At 46.5% G+C, this 17,130-nt stretch overlaps 1 long non-coding RNA gene across 1 annotated transcript in view; it reads left to right on the top strand.

The window, feature by feature from the left end:
- Positions 1–15,811, top strand: part of LOC117015679 (uncharacterized) — a 43,457-nt gene extending 27,646 nt beyond the window's left edge. Inside the window, exons 3-5 of the long non-coding RNA XR_004421772.1 lie at positions 11,686–11,737; positions 11,980–12,120; positions 15,613–15,811. This is a non-coding gene — a long non-coding RNA (uncharacterized LOC117015679). The remainder of the gene's footprint in view (positions 1–11,685; positions 11,738–11,979; positions 12,121–15,612) is intronic.
- The last annotated feature ends 1,319 nt before the right edge of the window (positions 15,812–17,130 follow it).

The following is a 17,130-nucleotide window of genomic DNA, read 5'->3' on the forward strand; positions in this document are numbered from 1 at the left end:
ACCCACAGTTGGGAGGGCATGCAACACCCTGAGCTTCTCCCTGAGGACCAAACAAAGCCCCATATCTGGCACCCACATCTTGAACCCTACATCTGGCACCCCAACTTTTAAGACCTGCACCTGAAGTGCATTTGTTGTGTCCTTGGAAGGGCCCAGGAGCTGGTGCACCAGGTCAGCTGCACAAACATACAACAACAGGATCTGTGGGGCCCTGGGTCTGGGCTCCTCCCTGCCTGTTATCTGGCCTGGGCAGTCAGAGCTCATGGTCAGGGCTCTTCATCGCTCCCTTGGACCTTCTCCCAGCATCTCCCTGTTTAGGGCCCCTTAAGTAAAAACCCAGCAAAAGGCTGCCCAAGAGACCTGGGGACTGGTTTGGGAAACAGGTCCAGCTCAGGCCTGTCCAAAGCAGTGCCCAAGCCCGTCCACTGGGCAGTCCCAGCACGTCCCATCTTTACTATATGGAGATAATAATACACGTGCACAAGATGTACGGACAAAGATATTCATCACAGCATTGTTTAAGATAGGGAAAACCCAGAGAGAACCTAAATGCCCAGCACTAGGGTACTGGTTACTAGGCAACAGAATGTGTAGGGGAAGAATGCAATGCAACCCTTAGAGCTCATATAGTAGAAGGGTGCTAACCGAGTAGGAAAAGGTTCACAGTACCTTAAGGGAGAGAAGCAGACCCCCGCTAGCCACCCCCAGACCAACCCCTGCCTGCATCCTACCATGTAGCCATACTAAACGGCTATGGTCCGCAAACGCCCAGGCTTTCTCTCTTTTCAGGCATTTGTACTTACCGTACCCTCTGCCTGCAATGCCACTTCCCGTCCCCTTTCTTGTAATTTATTTTCCAACTGGCTAACTATGGTTCAGCGTTCACGTCTCAGCGGAAATCTCTCTTCCCCCAGGGACGTGCTCTCGGGCTCTCTGGCTGGAAGTAGGCCACAGCTCTGTGCACTTGCCCCTGTGGGTCCCTCCTCATGGCAGGGTCACAGTCCCTGTGACTAGTCACTTATTTCACTGTCTACCTCCTACATTTAATAGATGAGGGCAGATCTGTCTTATTGGCTCTTGTCTTCTCAGCGTCTGCTCTCAGCGTAAGCACCTTCCAGTGACTTCCCTGGTAACTGGAATAAAAGCCAGACTCCTTTGCATGTTCTATTAGGTTGGTGCAAAAGGAATTGCGCTTTACACACACACAAAAAGTAATTGCGCTTTAAAAGGTTACGAATAATTGCAAAAACCACAATTACTTTTGCACCAACCGAATACAAGGCCTTACGTGACCACACGCCTGCCCACTTCTCCAATGCATCTCCCATCATTCTCACTCACTTTGCTCACTGATCTAGAAGCTTCTCCAGCAGGACAACTGCATCCTTTCTCAGGACCTTTGCAGTTGCTGTTTCCTCTGCCTGTAATGAAGGACTGAGTGATCAAGACTTCGTCCTTCCCCTCAAGTGGCTCATAGTCCAGTGGGGAAGGCAGACACAGAAACGGGCTCTCGTCTGGGTCCTGGTTTCGTCTCCTATAAAATGGAGGGGGTCATCTGCCTAGTTTTTCTCTCTCCCTCCAACCCCCCTCCCAGGCCATTTCCAAAGAGCCTGTTTGGTGAACTGTCCAGGGAAGAGCCAGTGTGAACAGTTGTTATTACAATGGGCTGAGAGCTGGGGGCCCAGCTTCCTGACGGATGGGGATGGTTGGAGAAGGGGAGGAGGGAACCCAAAGGCCGGCTGTTTCCCACCATGCCCCAGGCTGTGAGGTTCAGCACACCTGCTCTGAGATCGTTGCCAGCAGGCACAGCCTGACCTGTAGCAGGGCCCAGCTAAGGCTGTCAGGGCTTCTGTGGGGCCAGGTATCTGGTGACTGCAGAGCCTTCCTTTCCCGAGCCAGGAGGGTCTGGGGCAGGCTGCAGGGCACCACCAGCCCTGGTGCCTTTCCCATTGTGAGTCTCTGTCACCAACGTGACTCCTCTCCTCCTAGGAGCAGCACCAGAGAGCCATGGGATGCCAGAGGCTCCACCTAATCAATTCTGGGGTTCTCCTTCTACTCTTTGCACCCATTCCCGGCCCCCGTAGTCCTTAAGGGACTAGAGCGTGCGACCTTCACCCAGACTCGTCTGCTGGCCTCTAGAATCCCTTTGTGCCTGTTTCCCTGGCAGAAAAGTCAATAATGTTCTTTTCTATTCGTCTAGCAGGAAGCTTTCAGTGAATCAAACACTATGTGAAGCTACTATTTTTACTGGTTCAAGGTTCATGTATCCTACTCTTCAAAGGCCAATATTCAAAACGTCAGAGTTTGGAGTAAGGAAAGGTTTATTGATCAAGTAGGTGCCAGCTTGGAAAGATGGGGGTGGGGGGGTGCCTTAAAGCTTCCACAAATCCATCTTAAGAGAGCCCTGAATTCTGGCTGCTTTTATGTCAAGGGAAGGTTCTCTCAAGGAAGAGAACCGAGGATGAGAGAGTGATAGACTGGTCAGTATCCCACAGCTGGCAAGACAGAGTTCTAATCGTGTGTAGAAGTTCAGGATTAGAAGGAGTACTAGGGTCTTCGGAGGTCATTTTATCCAACCTTCTCATTTCACAGATGAGACAACAACAGAGCCCGAGGAGGGAACCGACTTACCCAATGTCAGACAGTTAGCAAAATCATCCTCAGGGCTCTAGCTCCTGTACCGGAGCAGTCTGGTTTCATCCGGCAGTGACAGCTGCTCACCTTCACCATCTTCCTTCAGTACGAGGCCTGGCCTCCAACTCTGCGTGACCATCTCACCATCCGACAGTATCACTTTGGTCCAAGTGATGGATAAGAGCATGTCACTAGGACTTGGCGATCAGGAAGTATTGGATATCTTAGATGCCTTACTAAGCTACATGCAGGCGAGAGGTTGGGAGACACCCTTGTATCCGTCAGGGTTCTTCAGAGAAACAGGACCAATAAAAGATGTACAGTTGATCCTTGAAAAACACAGAGGTTAGGGGTGCAGACCCCCTGCACATTCGAAAATCCACGTATAACTTTTGACTCTTCAAAAACTGAACTACTAATAGCCTACTGTGGACTGGAAGCCTTACCGAGGACATAAACAGTCAATTAGCACGTAGTTTGTATGTTATATAGATTATATGTACTCTATATACTCTATTTTTAAGATAAAGTAAGCTAGAGAAAATAAAACGTTATTAAGAAAATATGTTTCCAGTATTTTTGGAAAAATATCCACATATTTAAGTGGACCTGTACAGTTAAAACCTGTGTTGTTCAAGTGTCAAGTGTGTATACATACACACACACACACACACTCACAAACACACACACACACCAAGGGTGCCAAAAAAATGTATACAAGTGGACACTTTGGTCAACATTGCTCAAGCAGTAGTTCACTGTGATCAGAAGTGTCTGGACGCTGATGGTCACCACTTTGAGCACCTCTTGTAATTTCAGAACTTGTATTCATCTTTTGTTATCGGTATATATTGACTATTACAATTTTAATACAGTTTTCCTTTCCTTTCTTAAAAGGTATATACATTTTGGGGGCACCCTCTGTATATACATATATATGTATTAGAGAGAAAGAGAGAGAGAGAGAGAGAGAGAGAGATTTTAAGGATTGGCTCACACAATTGTGGGAGTCGGCAAGTCCACTCACAATCCATAGGACAGGTCAGCAGACTAGAAACTCAGACAGGATGTCAAAGTTACTGTGTTGAAGCAGAATTCCTTCTTCTCCAGGAAAACTCTGTTTCTGCATTTAAAGCCCATCCAGGGTATCGAGAGGGATCTCCTTCAAATACATTGGTTGTAAAAGTTAATCACATCTACAAAATACCTTCACGGTAACATCCAGACGTGAGCAAACACCTGGGTGTCATGGCGTAGCCAACCTGACACATAAAATTACCACCACAGACCCCATTTCCAGTATAATGACTGATCAAGATTCTTACTTGGAAACAATAGAAACCACTCCAGCTCGTCCAGGCAAGAGAGATTTTTTTTTTTTAATAAAATATGTAAGAGACTCTCCATAAGGGCTAGAGTGTCAGCCCTTAACATTTAAAGCTAAAATTAACATTTTAGCTTTAAAGCTAAATTAATATTTAAAGCTAAAAAATCCTTCTAGGCACTGCTTTAGATGCACCCCTCAAAAATTGATATACTACTATCTTTTCATTTCCATTTAGTTTGAAGTACTTCCTAATTTTCTTCATGATTTCTTCTGGGATGCATCGGTTATATATACATGTGTAGCTTAGTTTTAAACCATGTGGGTTTTTTCAGGATACCTTGTGATGGATATCTAACCCATCCTATTGTGATCAGACAACACACCCTAAGATTTCTGCCTTTTGAAATATAGTGAGACTGGTTTTGAGGCACAGCCTAAGTCTGCCCTGGTGAAGGGGCCACATGCACTTAAAAAGAAGTTGTTGGAAAAAAAGAAAAGAAATTATAAAAAAGAAGTTGTTGGGTATAATGAACTAACTATAATAAAAGGCAATTCGCTCAAGGCAGTTACTGGTATTATTCAGATCATGTTGCCACACTGACTTGGTGTTTTGGACTAGTTGCCCCATCAATTATGGAGAAAGAGGTATTAAAATCTCCAGCTACTGATATTTACACACGTATTCATAGCCGCATTGTTCCCAATAGCTAAACGGTGGAAGCAACCCCAAATGTCCACCGACAGATGAGTGGATAAATGATACAATGGAATATTTTTCAGCCTTAAAAAGAAAGGAAATTGTGACACACACTACAACACGGATGAACCTTGAGGCTATTATGCTAAGTGAAACAAGCACGTTACAAAAAGACAAGTAGCACTGTGTGATTCTACTTAGAGGAGGTACCTAGAGCAGTCAGATTCATAGAGGTGGTTGCCAGGGGCTGGGAGAGGGAAAGTGAGGAGTTGTTTAATAGGTAGAGTTTCTGTTTTACGAGATAAAAAGTTTTGGAAATGGCTTGGACAACAATGGGAAGATATTTACCGCTACTGAACTGTACACCTAAAAATGATTAATATGGTAAATTTTATGTTATGTGTATTTTTACCCCAATTTTTTTAAAATTTAATATATTATATTGAAACTGTGCCACTATTATTATGGATTCTATTTCTCCCTGTAATGTGGTCAACTTTTGATGTGTGTACTTTGAAGCTTTGTTTATTGGGCACGTACAAAATTATTATAACTGTCATAACTTCCTGATGAATTGACCTATTTTGGTTATAGATAAAAATCAATATTATTCTCCTATACACAGATTGGAGTCCCCTGGTTCCAGCCATTTCATATGGTGATTAAATGCATGAGCTCTAAAGTCAGAGAGTCTGATTACACCACCTATATGCTATGTTACCTAGGCAGGCTATTTCATCTCTTTGAACCTCAGTTTCTTCATCTGTCAAATGGGCTTCATAATTGTACCTATTTCCTAAAATCGCCATAAAGATTACCAGCGCAGAGCCTAGTGCCTAGTAAGCACCCAATATGTGTTAGCTATTATTATTATCATTGCCATCATCATATCTATGTAAGGGTGGTTGAGAAATCTTTGAGATAATAGAAAAGGAAGACTTTGGAAGTCAAGTCGCAAGAGGAATCTTTGGAAGAAGCTGGGTTCTCCTGGGCAGGGACAGAACTTGAGTATGGATACCAAATTTCTGCAGAGCTATAATGAGATAGCAAGAAGCAGCCAATTATTTCTGGGGCCCCTAGGAAAGATCAGGACCCAAGGAGGAACTACAGACAGTTAGTGGTCAGCTTGACAGAACTTCCCTTTTGACTTACGATAATATAGGATTTGGGGAAGGGGGTGAGCACCCATCCCAGGAGGTGCACAGAGCCAAGGCTCAGTGGGCAGCTATCAAGGTGAGGGTTCCTGCACTGGTGGGAGGTTGAGGAAATGACTTATGAGGTCCTTTATGTGGCCTTGGTCTCTCTGGATACGGGTCCCAAGATTCCCTGTCCTGTTTGGCCACATATCCAGTGACAGGTCAAGTCAGGATTATGGACAGCAGTCTCCTCCCTCTCCCCTGTCTGTCCTCTCTCTGCTGCTATTCCTTGCACACAGCCAAACTCCGACCCCAGGACCAACTGAGGCTGTTGCAAATGCATTATCCTCTCCATAGAAGTGCATCCGGGTTTTGTGGACCTGAAACTGGGAGACCTTCTTATAAAGAATACAAAATCAGATGAGATTGTGCATATTTAGAATGAGAAACAAAACCGAAACAAATTTTTAAAAGCCAATAAAAGGGGTGGCCGGTTAACTCAGTTAATTAGAGTGTGGTGCTACTAACACCAGCGTTGCCGATTTGAGGCCTGCATGGGCCCCTGTGAGCTGCGCCCGCCTTAAAAATAAATACATAAATATAAATAAATAAATAAATAAATAAAAGCTGATAAACACTATACAGCGTTCAGAAAAATAACATACTCGTATTTACATTTACCACCAGACTTACCTCTATAATACTTTCATTCCTACATTTTGGTTGTATGCTTTTAGGATAACCTCTTCATGTGACATTGATTTTTGTCATGTCATTTTCTTTAGAAACAATAAGAAGATCATTTAGTCTTTTCTCTAGCGCAATCAACCAAGTTTTTTATTGTTGATCGTTTAGAAACGTTTCCTTCAGCTTTACAGCTCATTATTGGTAGTGTCGCAACATTTTAGGATTGTTGTTAAATTTAGGAAAACCTCTATCAAGTTTCTTTCGTACAGGAGCTGTAAGGTTTCAGATGTCTCGTGTTCCTTGATTGCTAATCTTGAAATGGTTTTGAATTGATGCCACCTACTAACACGTTTCTTGCCCATGTCTTCTTTACAAGGATGTAGTCTGAGTTTTGTTATTTCTGTCGATGTTGGTATTCCGTGACAACTTCCTCTTAGTTAGATCCCCCAAAATGCCACAGCCACACCAGTGATGTCCGCAATTAGGGCAAGTGTGACCAAGGGGGAAGGTGAAGAGGAAAAAGGCGGCATTCTTAATCTAACCGCAGTTAATCGCTTACTTTGACAACTTTACAATAGCACATGATCCTGAGGAGGCATTGCTACGACCCCTCCCAGGTCACTGAAAGTGCCTGCCCCGTGCGTGGCTCTGCGGTGTAAGCTTGGGGATTTTGGTAAATCCATTTCTGCCTCTCCCCAGAATGAAATCCCTACCCTGTCCGTGCTTGGTGAATGTGGTTCCTCATTGTGTCCTCCTCCATTCAAGCGTCACTTCTTCCAAGAGGGCTCCGGAATAGGTTAGCTGCCCCATGAGGCTGGAGGCCACGTCTGTCTGTCTTATCTCACCCTGTCCCTTCTGTATACTTTGAGCAGTGCCTGGTACATAGTAGAATTGTAGGCTCAGCAGGCTGAAGTGGCCTGCCAACGTCATCTAGACAGTAAGTACCAGAGCTGGGAATCAACCTGGAAGGAAGGAAGGAAAAAAGGAAGGAAGGGACGGACGGAGGGAAGGAAGAAAGATGGGAGGAAGGAAATACGCAGATGGGCTGCAGGCCTCTGACACAGAAATTCATCTCTTGCCAGACCCCTTCAGAGCCCTAGCTGGCTGCTTCCCTTCCTCCATCCTGGACGGCTGATTGGGAACTCCCAGAGGGTGTCTTCGGAGACCTGCAGCAGAGGTCTCCCTTCCAGGCAGTCTTGGGAAGCATAGAAAAGAATGTGGACATGGCTTTGAATCTTCAGGCCGCTCCTTAGCAGCTGTGGAGCTTTGGGCAAATTAGCATTATCTCTCTACACTTGGACGTCATCCTCTGCAAAATGGGGCCATGACTGCACTTCCTCCACAGGGTTAGACTCTAGTGTTATATTAGAGGAAGTGCTCTGGCCCCCGACCGTACCAAGTGGAAGCACTGTCTTGTGAACTGGGGCCTAAGCAGAGGACTTTTCTTCTTCACTATAGTCTGAGCCTATCTCAGGCCCCCACCCCCACCCCAGTTCCCTGGGGTTCACCCAAGGCTTCTGCTCGTGCTTCTTTGCTGATGTTAGCCAAGACGACTGACCAGCTTGTTATGATAAAGTCACTCTGGAATGAGCAAGCATTCCTCCCTCCAGCCCTTGCTTCAAGGGGTGAGGGGACATGTCCCTCGTGGGCCAGGCAAGGACCAGCCTCACTCCCGTAAGAAGCAGGGGAACCAGGGCTTATGCATCTACTGGATGCCAGGTACCATGGTCGGCTTTTCTACGTGCTTCTCCTGTTTTCCCCAGTCCTGTAAAGTAGCTACCATTATCCCCGTTTCACGGGGGTGGAGGCTGGGTTCAGCCAGGACAAACCACTTGCCTGAGCCCACACACATACTGAATGGTACAGCTGGGAAGGGACATTCCATCCAGGGCTTCTGACGCTGTCCACTGCTCTTCTGATTAGTCCTTATGCCTAGAATTTCCCGCTTAGGAAGTCATTCTTTTCCTTAAGGAATTCTCTTCTGTTAACGGCAAATAACTCTCAAATTTTGTTTTAAAAATCAAACACTATTTTCTGCCCAGAATTAAAAACAACGGTGAGCTCTTCAAAGGAGGAAATGAGGTGGGGTTTTTGTTTTTGCTTTTGTTTTTCCCATGTCTTCGCTGCATATTACAGGGCCTGGCATGGAGTGGGAGGGAGTTCAGTAGATGTTTGTAGAATGACGTGCGGATGCCCGAATAAACGAAAGCAGCCCCCTCAATAATCCGTGGCCTCTCCCTGTAGAATCATAGCTCATTCGGGCAAGGGGAGCCCATCTAACCTACAGGTCACAGATTGATAGCATGTGGGCTATATGACTCCTAAGAAGGTTTTCTTTAATCCGTACAATGTCTTTTTAACTTGTTAATTATTTGCCATTATTTAAAAATTAGAAGCTTTCACATCAAATCCAGGCGTCCGTCCAGCTTGCGGCAGAGACTGTCACTAAAAGTCTACCTTTCACCAAACCCATAGCCTTCCCTTCCCTGCACACAAGACTATAGTTCCCAGCCTCCCTTGCGGTTAGCTGGGACCATGTTACCACATTCTAGCCGGTGAAATGTGGGCAGAAGCGATTTGCACCACCTCATGCAGGGTCCCTAAGAACCTCCCTCCCAATCCTCCACACTCTGTTCCCAGTCTGCTGGCCAGACACAGAAGTTCCAGGGGAGGATTCTTAGCCCTTAGGAAACAGCAGAGCCACAAGACAGAAGGGCGGCCCAGTGCGATGCTGGTGGAGGTGGGAGTCGGGTGAGGCTGGGAGTGGGGGTGGGGGTGGGGGTGGGGGTGGGGGTGGGGGTGGGGGTGGGGGAGCCTCCTTGGCTGTGTGGAGCCCCCTACTGGCTCACATTGGACTATGGCAGGAACAGGCAGTAAACCTTTAGGGTCTTAAGGGGCTGAGTTTCTGGGTTATTTGTTACAGCAGACTATCCTGACTAATACAGCTTCTCTTGGAAAATCAGAAATCTGGTAACACCGGGCTAACTTTTCCACGTGGCAGCAATGAGCTGGAATGTTTAACTGCTGCCCCCTTTCAGCCGGGCTGGCATTTTCTAGTTTATCTGATCTCCGACCTCAGTCTGCCTGACTCCTACAGTTATTTGATTTTGCAGCTCCTGATCAAATTCAGTCTCTCTCTCTCAGATATATGGGGGAAATTGAGGCTCAGAGAGGACAAGGGACCAGCTCAAGGTCACAGTGTGTCGGGGCAGAGCTAAAACGTGAACTAGAGTTTCCTAAATCCTGTGCCAGGGTTCTTGCTCAGGAACTTTCTTACTTGTGAGCAGAGAAGAGGTTGGATTAGGAAGTGAAAAAGGGAAGGTGTACAAAGTCTAGGGCCCTTTTGAGGTAGGGGGGAGCTAAGTGGCCAAAAGAGGAAGGGGGCACCCCAATGGTGGAGGGGCTGAAAACAGGAGGAAACCATGACTTCTCTCTGATTCCACAGTTTGCAAAAGGCTTAGAAACGTCCACAGGCAGCGCAAGGCTTCCTCCTGAAGGGACAGACCTGTCTGTCTGGTGGGGAAGCCTGGCCTCAATCCTCCCCTTTTCTCTCCCTCTTGGGAAAGGGCCCATGTCCTTGACTGCAAAGCTCCATGGACAAAAACAAAAAACCCCCAAAAAACCAGGAACCAATTTTCCCTTCCAGACAATCAAATCCCGAAAGAAATGAATTTGCAAAATAATCCCATGGCAAGGTCAGGGCACCAGGAATGTCCCTGTGGGAAGGGCTGGGAGGTAGCTCTGTGAGGTGTGGAGGCAGGTTCCAGGCCAGCTCTCTCACTGTGGCTATGCTGGGTAGCTTCTCTCCTGCCCCTCTCACAGCCACTGTAAAATATCTTAATACCTGGAGCACCTGTCCTCCATGCATTTCCTGGAGTGCTCAGAAAAAACACACCCGCTAAGAAAGCATCCAGATTCCCCTCTGCACACTTTTCTGCAAGTGCAGTAGCATCTACCATGGAAATGTCTGTGGACGCCCAGGGCTCCTGAGGGGCCATGAACCCCTCTTTGTCTCCACGATCTCTCCTGCCCAGACCAGAACCCTGCCTGGAACCCACAGCAGCTTTGCCAGAAATTTGACTTGCTCATCACTTCTCCACAGCTATGTCCTCCTCCCCCATTGGGAGCCCGCTGGCCCCCACAGCTCAGACTGGAAAAGGCTCTTGGAGACTTGAATTTGCAACCTTCGCTCTCCCACCCACCACCACCTACCACCATCACCACATTGAAGCGAACAGGGAGAAATCATTAAATTGAGGGCATAGGTAGAGAAAGAAGAAAAGAGAGCATGTGACAGATGGTCTCATAGGGTGCCCAACCCTCCTGGTTTGCCCTGGGCCTGTACTGGGTTTTGCCTGGAAAGCTGCATCCCTGGAAACTCCTCAGCACCAGGCCACCAGGAGGGGTGGTCACCCCGGATCTTGGGGACCATGTGCCTCTTCCCTTATGAACGTCGTGAGCATCACAACGCACGGAGCGGGATTCTAGAGTCTGAAAATGCATACTGTTCACACAGTATGGTTCCTCAATGCAAACCAGGGGCACCTAACCAAGACGGGAAGTCGGGCAGGAGGCTGGAGGAACGGCTGGCTGTGTCGGGTTTACTGAGAGGCAGTGTGTCTGTTCAACCCGACGCCTGCCTAAGGGGTTTCAGGGACAAGTGCGATCCTTTCAGGCTGTCCTCTTGAACATTGACTTTGGACCCCATTGCAAACACAGTGGGGATGTTCCTGTGGGGTGGGGTGAGGGGGGGAGTTAGTCTGATATTGCAACTTAGAAATGACTGGCTCTTATCCCCAACTTTGAATTTTCACTCGGTCAAGCCCACACCTGACTTCTCAGGAATGAGCCGCACCAGGGACTCATATCCACCTGCCACAGGCCTGCCCAGGCCTGTCTGGGTGCGAAGAAGAGTCCCTTTGAGAAGCAAGGTGGGGGCTATGGAGGCAGGAGAGAAACATGCCTGGGCTCAGAGAGAGAGAAACAGCCTCGTGTGCTGAGGGTCCCAGGGGCTCCTGAGCTGGGTGAGGAAGGAGAGGGGTGGGATGCTAAGGCCGTACAATCCCCATGACCACTGAGGGTTCCCCCAGTCAAGAGCACAGGCGGGCGGCTGCTGGTGAAACATGGTTGACTGAACACACTTACTTACTTCTACTGTGTTTTGAAATTCCAATAAAATGACATAAAGGCATTTTTTTTTAAAGAAGGCATACCTATCCACGGGAACAAAGAGAACATATGAGGAAATAGCAGCAGGTAAGAAGACTCACCAGATTCTGGAAGCTGGAAAGGCGATGGTGAGTGGGGACTGACATAAGAAACTCGAGAGGTTGAAACCTGAATGTTCAGAGGGAACCATCAGCACATAAGGCAATTTAAGATCCTTAGAAAGGCTCAGGGATTGGAGGGACCAGGAACCTCCTAAGACTGAGGGGCAGGGCAGGACTAAAAATCAAAGAGTTGATTGCTTATCATCTGGGGAACAATTGGGCTTCTAGGTCTCCTACCCCAACTGGCACAGACAGCACGTGACCTCTCCCCTCCACAGCACTTCTGCTGTGGGAGAGGCCGGAAGATGGTCATCTGAGATAACATTCACCCAAGGCTAAGCACAGAGCCTGGAATATAGTAGGTCTTTGGTAAGTTATTGTGTCATTGTTATATTTAGATGATCTCTTTCTGTCTTGTTTTCTTATTTTCCTTTCTTGGTCAGGAAGAGCCTCAAAGACATGTGAGGTCAGACAATTGAGTTTGCAGACTTGTTGCAATGATATTGCGAAACTTTTTTGATATCAGGGATTATTCACTATGAGTTTGTACCAAGTGGACGAACAGGTAACCAAGTTTACTATTTGAAAGTGCTGAAAAGGCTGCATGAAAAAGGTAGACGACCTGAACTTTTCGCCAACAATTCATGGCTCTTGCATCACGACAATGCACCAGCTCACACGGCACTGTCTGTGAGGGTGTTTTTAGCCAGTAAACAAATAAGTGTATGGGAACACCCTCCCTACTCACCTGATCTAGCCCCCAATGACTTCTTTCTTTACCCGAAGAGAAAGGAAATATTGAAAGGAAGACATTTTGATGACATTCAGGACATCAAGGGTAATATGATAACAGTTCTGATGGCCATTCCAGAAAAACAGTTCCAAAATTGCTTCGAAGGATGGACTAGGCGCTGGTGTCGGTGCATAGCTTCCCAGGGGGAGCACTTGGAAGGTGACCATAATGATATTCAGCAGTGAGGTATGCAGCACTTTTTCTAGGATGAGTTCACGAACTTAATTGTCCGACCTCGCTGGTATGAGGCAGGAGAGGTGAAGTGGACGGCAGAGTCTGGGTGCAGTCAAGCTGTTTGCTGTGGCAGACATGGCTAGTTGCCTTTCAATATCTACCATCTTCTTCTTTAGTAACAGGACCCCTTTTCCAGCTAGCTACCTTGCTTTCCAGCCTCAAGGCATTTCCCAGTCTTCTTTGCAATCAGGTGTGGCCATGTGACTATAGAAGTGGAATTCGTTGTGAGGAAATCAGGAAGTCAGGAAGTATCTTTAAAAGAAGAAAGCTCTTCTTCCACTCTGCTCTCTGGATTGCTGATGTGATGGCCAGTGCTCCAGCAGCTGTGCTGGACCACGAGGATAAGGGTGAGATGCTAGGGATGACAGATAGAGAGATGGAAGGAGCCACCTTCATGGAGTTGCCATGTTAGCCATGCATTGCTTGCCTTTGGACGTCTGCTACATGACAGAGAAACCTCTTTCTTGTGTTGTGTGCAATTTATCCTAATCCTGTCGGGTAAATTTGAGGTGGGGACACCCCTCCCTTGTCCTCTTGCCTAGTCAGGGATTCTAGAAGATCAGATCAGCAGAGACCTGAGTTATTATAGAGTCTACAGGGCCAGGGACAAAATCTGGCCCATCAACGTATTCTTTAGCTCATGCAAAGTTTTAAAATTAGGAGATATTTGAACATGTTTTAAACATTAAAATTGTAGTTTCTGGCCATTCTAGAATAATTGGGGGATATCTGACAAGAATGAATTCATACCTGAGCACGATGGCATTTAAAGAAGGCATCTGCTCCCTCCGTGCACAGTGCCGACTTCTATTGCTCTCCTCTGAGCTACATATGTCTGTGTTATCTCGTGTATGTGGATTAGCCTATGAGGTACGTACGCATCTGTGTCATCCTATGAGCTTGGTGTTCTATGTGTTATTCCCACTCAACAGATGAGGAATTCGAGGCTCCCAGAGAACGTGGCCGAAGTCTCAGAACTGTGAGAGGTGGAGCCAGGACTCCACACCATCTGCATCCCATGCTCGCTCTGTCAGAATTTGCGTTTGCAACCCTGAACTTCCCAACCACTTATCTGAAGTTCGCAGAAGAAAATAGAGCCAAGGAGGGAGAAATACTTAAGGACCCTTGTCACACTGTATCAAACCGAGGGTGCTGGTTCTCCTGGGCTTTTTTCCTCCATATCCTCAGTGCCTGGCACAGGGCCAGCCTAGGGAACTGTGTGCTGAGTGAATGAAGTGACAGCCAGATGGTAGAGCAGTGGTGCAAACCCAGGGCTCCTGCCTGCCCACCAGGGCTCTGCCCCAAGATCTGGCTGCTGTCCGACCTACTCTGCTTTCTCCTGGATCCTGACAGAGGTCAGGAGCACAGGCTCTGAGGTGTGGCATATTCACACCCAAATCCCAGCTTCATCTTTTACTAGTTGTGATCACTTTAAGGCTTGGTTTCTCTATCAGTGAATGGTGCTAATCTTGGTGCCTGCCTCGCAAGGCTGCTGGGAGGATAGATGAGATCAGGCATGTGAATCCCTTCTCTCAGTGACCAGCTTGATTAATAATAGCTGTTATTGTGACATGTATTTTGTGTGAGTTTCTGGGCTGGGGAAGGATTAATTTGCCCACGTCTTGAAATCCTTTCCTTTACGGTGTCAACTTGCCCTTCCTTAACCCAAGGAAACCTGAGCCCTGCCCTGCACAGGACTGGACACAGGTCATACTCAGGTGAAGGCTTCCCATACTGGGTCTGACAATTAAGTTCACAAACTCATCCTAGAAAAAGTGCTACATACCTCACTGCTGAATATCACTATGGTCACCTTCCAAGTGCTCCCCTTGGGAAGCTATGCACCGACACCAGCACCTAGTCCACCCTTCGAAGCAATTTGGGAACTCTTTTTCTGGAATGGCCATCAGAGCTATCGTCGTATTACCCTTGATGTCCTGAATGTCATCAAAATGTCTTCCTTTCAATATTTCCTTTCTCTTCGGGTAAAGAAAGAAGTCATTGGGGTCCAGATCAGATGAGTAGGGAGGGTGTTCCAATACAGTGATTTGTTTACTGGCTAAAAACTCCCTCACGGACAGTGCTGTGTGAGCTGGTGCATTGTCGTGATGCAAGAGCCATGAATTGTTGGTGAAAAGTTCAGGTCGTCTAATTTTTTCATGCAGCCTTTTCAGCACTTCCAAATAGTAAACTTGGTTAACTGTTTCTCCAGTTGGTACAAATTCTTAATGAATAATCCCTCTGATATCAAAAAAGGTCAGCAACATCGTTTTGACTCTTGATTTGGACTGACAGAATGTTTTTGGTCATGGAGCACAGCTTCCATTGTGCACTTTGACGCTTTGTTTCAGGGTCGTATCGATACACCCATGTTTCATCACCAGCGATAACACGGCCCAATACATCATCTTGTCTCTCCAAACGGTCTTGGCAAACTTCAGCTCTCCTTTGCTTTTGTTCATCAGTGAGCTCCCTCGGGACTATTTTTGCACATACCTTACACGTGCCAAGATTGTCAGTTAAGATTTTCCTGTTTCTCTATTGCTGTTTACTTGGTCTGCTATGCTTCTCACAGTCAGCTGACAATTTTGATGCACAATTCGATAAATTTTTGCAATGTTTTCGTCAGTTCTGCTTGTTACTGACTGCCCTGACCTCTCTTCATCAGTGACGCATGCTCTCTCCTCAGAAAAATATTTAACGCATTTGTACACTGCTGTTTTCTTCATGGCATTAATCCCAACAACTTGGACTAACATGTCCCTGATTTCACTTCCAGTCTTGCCAAGTTTAACAAGATATTTCATGTTTGTTCATTTCTCTCTTAACTCAAGCTGAGACAGTCTTGCGACAGCACACAAAAATACACAACAACATTAATGAACGCCACTCAGCAAGACACTGCCACACATCAACAGGAAAACAGCCGTGAGACACGAATACTGAGCTGTTTGTACAGTGCTGCCAATGGAAGCGCCTGGTGGCAAGTTTGCGAATGTAATTGCCAGACCTCGTATATCTCAGGAGCTTGAGGACAATGACCTGAATTGTCCTCAAGCTCCTGAGATATACGAGGTCTGGCAATTATCCATTAACATTCCATCATTTCACCAACACATAACAAGTTTCTATTCTCCACCAGGCCCTGGGTCAGGGCTGGACGTCCGGAAGAAGGTGAACCTGTCCATCCTTTGAAGACCATCTACCTCGCTGGAAAGGTTAAACAAGGTCACATGACTCTCCAGTACATGGAAATTGATGACACGTTTTATGGGACAGGGAGCAAAAGTGCTTCCTGGAGGAAGATGCATTCCTCCTCCAGCAGAGGTGCAAGATGCTCACCCATGTCCCTATTCTCCTCTCCTTCCAGCATGCTGCTGGATGCCTTCCCCAGTGTCCCCCACAATTCGGTGAGCCCACGTGACCCAGCGATGGTGACTGAATGTGGGCTGAAGTGCTGTGTGCCCCTTCTGAGCCTGGCCCATAAAAACCCCAAACAATCCTTGATACTTACTTCCCCTTCTGAATGGCTGGAATAAACACGGGCGACCTTGAGACTCATGGGTTGTAGATTGAGCCTGAGTCCCAGAAGGACTGAGCAGAGAGTTGCCACCCACCCAGAAGTGTTACATGAGCATCAGCTCCGTTTCTAGCATATTTGTCAGGTATTTGTAATATTCTATTGTGTTACAGTAGCTAGGGTTACTCTAGCAATACATTTACCTTGAAAGCCTGATTTTCTTCATTATGTAATGTTTTCCCTTCACAACTTTAACAATTACATTTGGTGCTATGGCACTAAGTTTCCAATGCTATTGTTACAATGTAAGTCTTTGTTTAGCTGCAGATAATACCCCTGACCAACACTCATTGTTTCAGATTAGGATATTCTTATTCATTAGTTCTGTTTGCATTCCTTTCTTATTGTTGGCTGGAATTAGGTCTTGGACAAGATTTTTCAGGAAGGAAATGTGAGTGTTAGAATTCCTGCATGTTTGAGAAGATATCTGTCTTGTCTTTGTAAGTGAATGACAGGCTGTGTGGATAATGCATTTTTGGGAATCCATCTCTTTCCATCCCTCTTCCAACTCTGTAGACATTGACCCACTAGGTATTGACATGGAGAAGTTCAAGACCAGCCTGTATCACCCAGGGTACTGGGCAGATACCAGTGATACATTCAAACTGAGTAATTGAGGAGAGTTTAATAAAGGAATTATTTACATGCAGTTATAAGATGAATAAAGTCGAGGAGCTCATGAATAACATGGAGCTCACGAATAACATGGTGATACCACTATTGTATAACTGAAATTTGCTAGGAGAGTAGAACTTGAATGTCCTCCCCCTTC

Source organism: Rhinolophus ferrumequinum, chromosome 23, assembly GCF_004115265.2.
Source record: "Rhinolophus ferrumequinum isolate MPI-CBG mRhiFer1 chromosome 23, mRhiFer1_v1.p, whole genome shotgun sequence".
NCBI lineage: Eukaryota > Metazoa > Chordata > Mammalia > Chiroptera > Rhinolophidae > Rhinolophus > Rhinolophus ferrumequinum.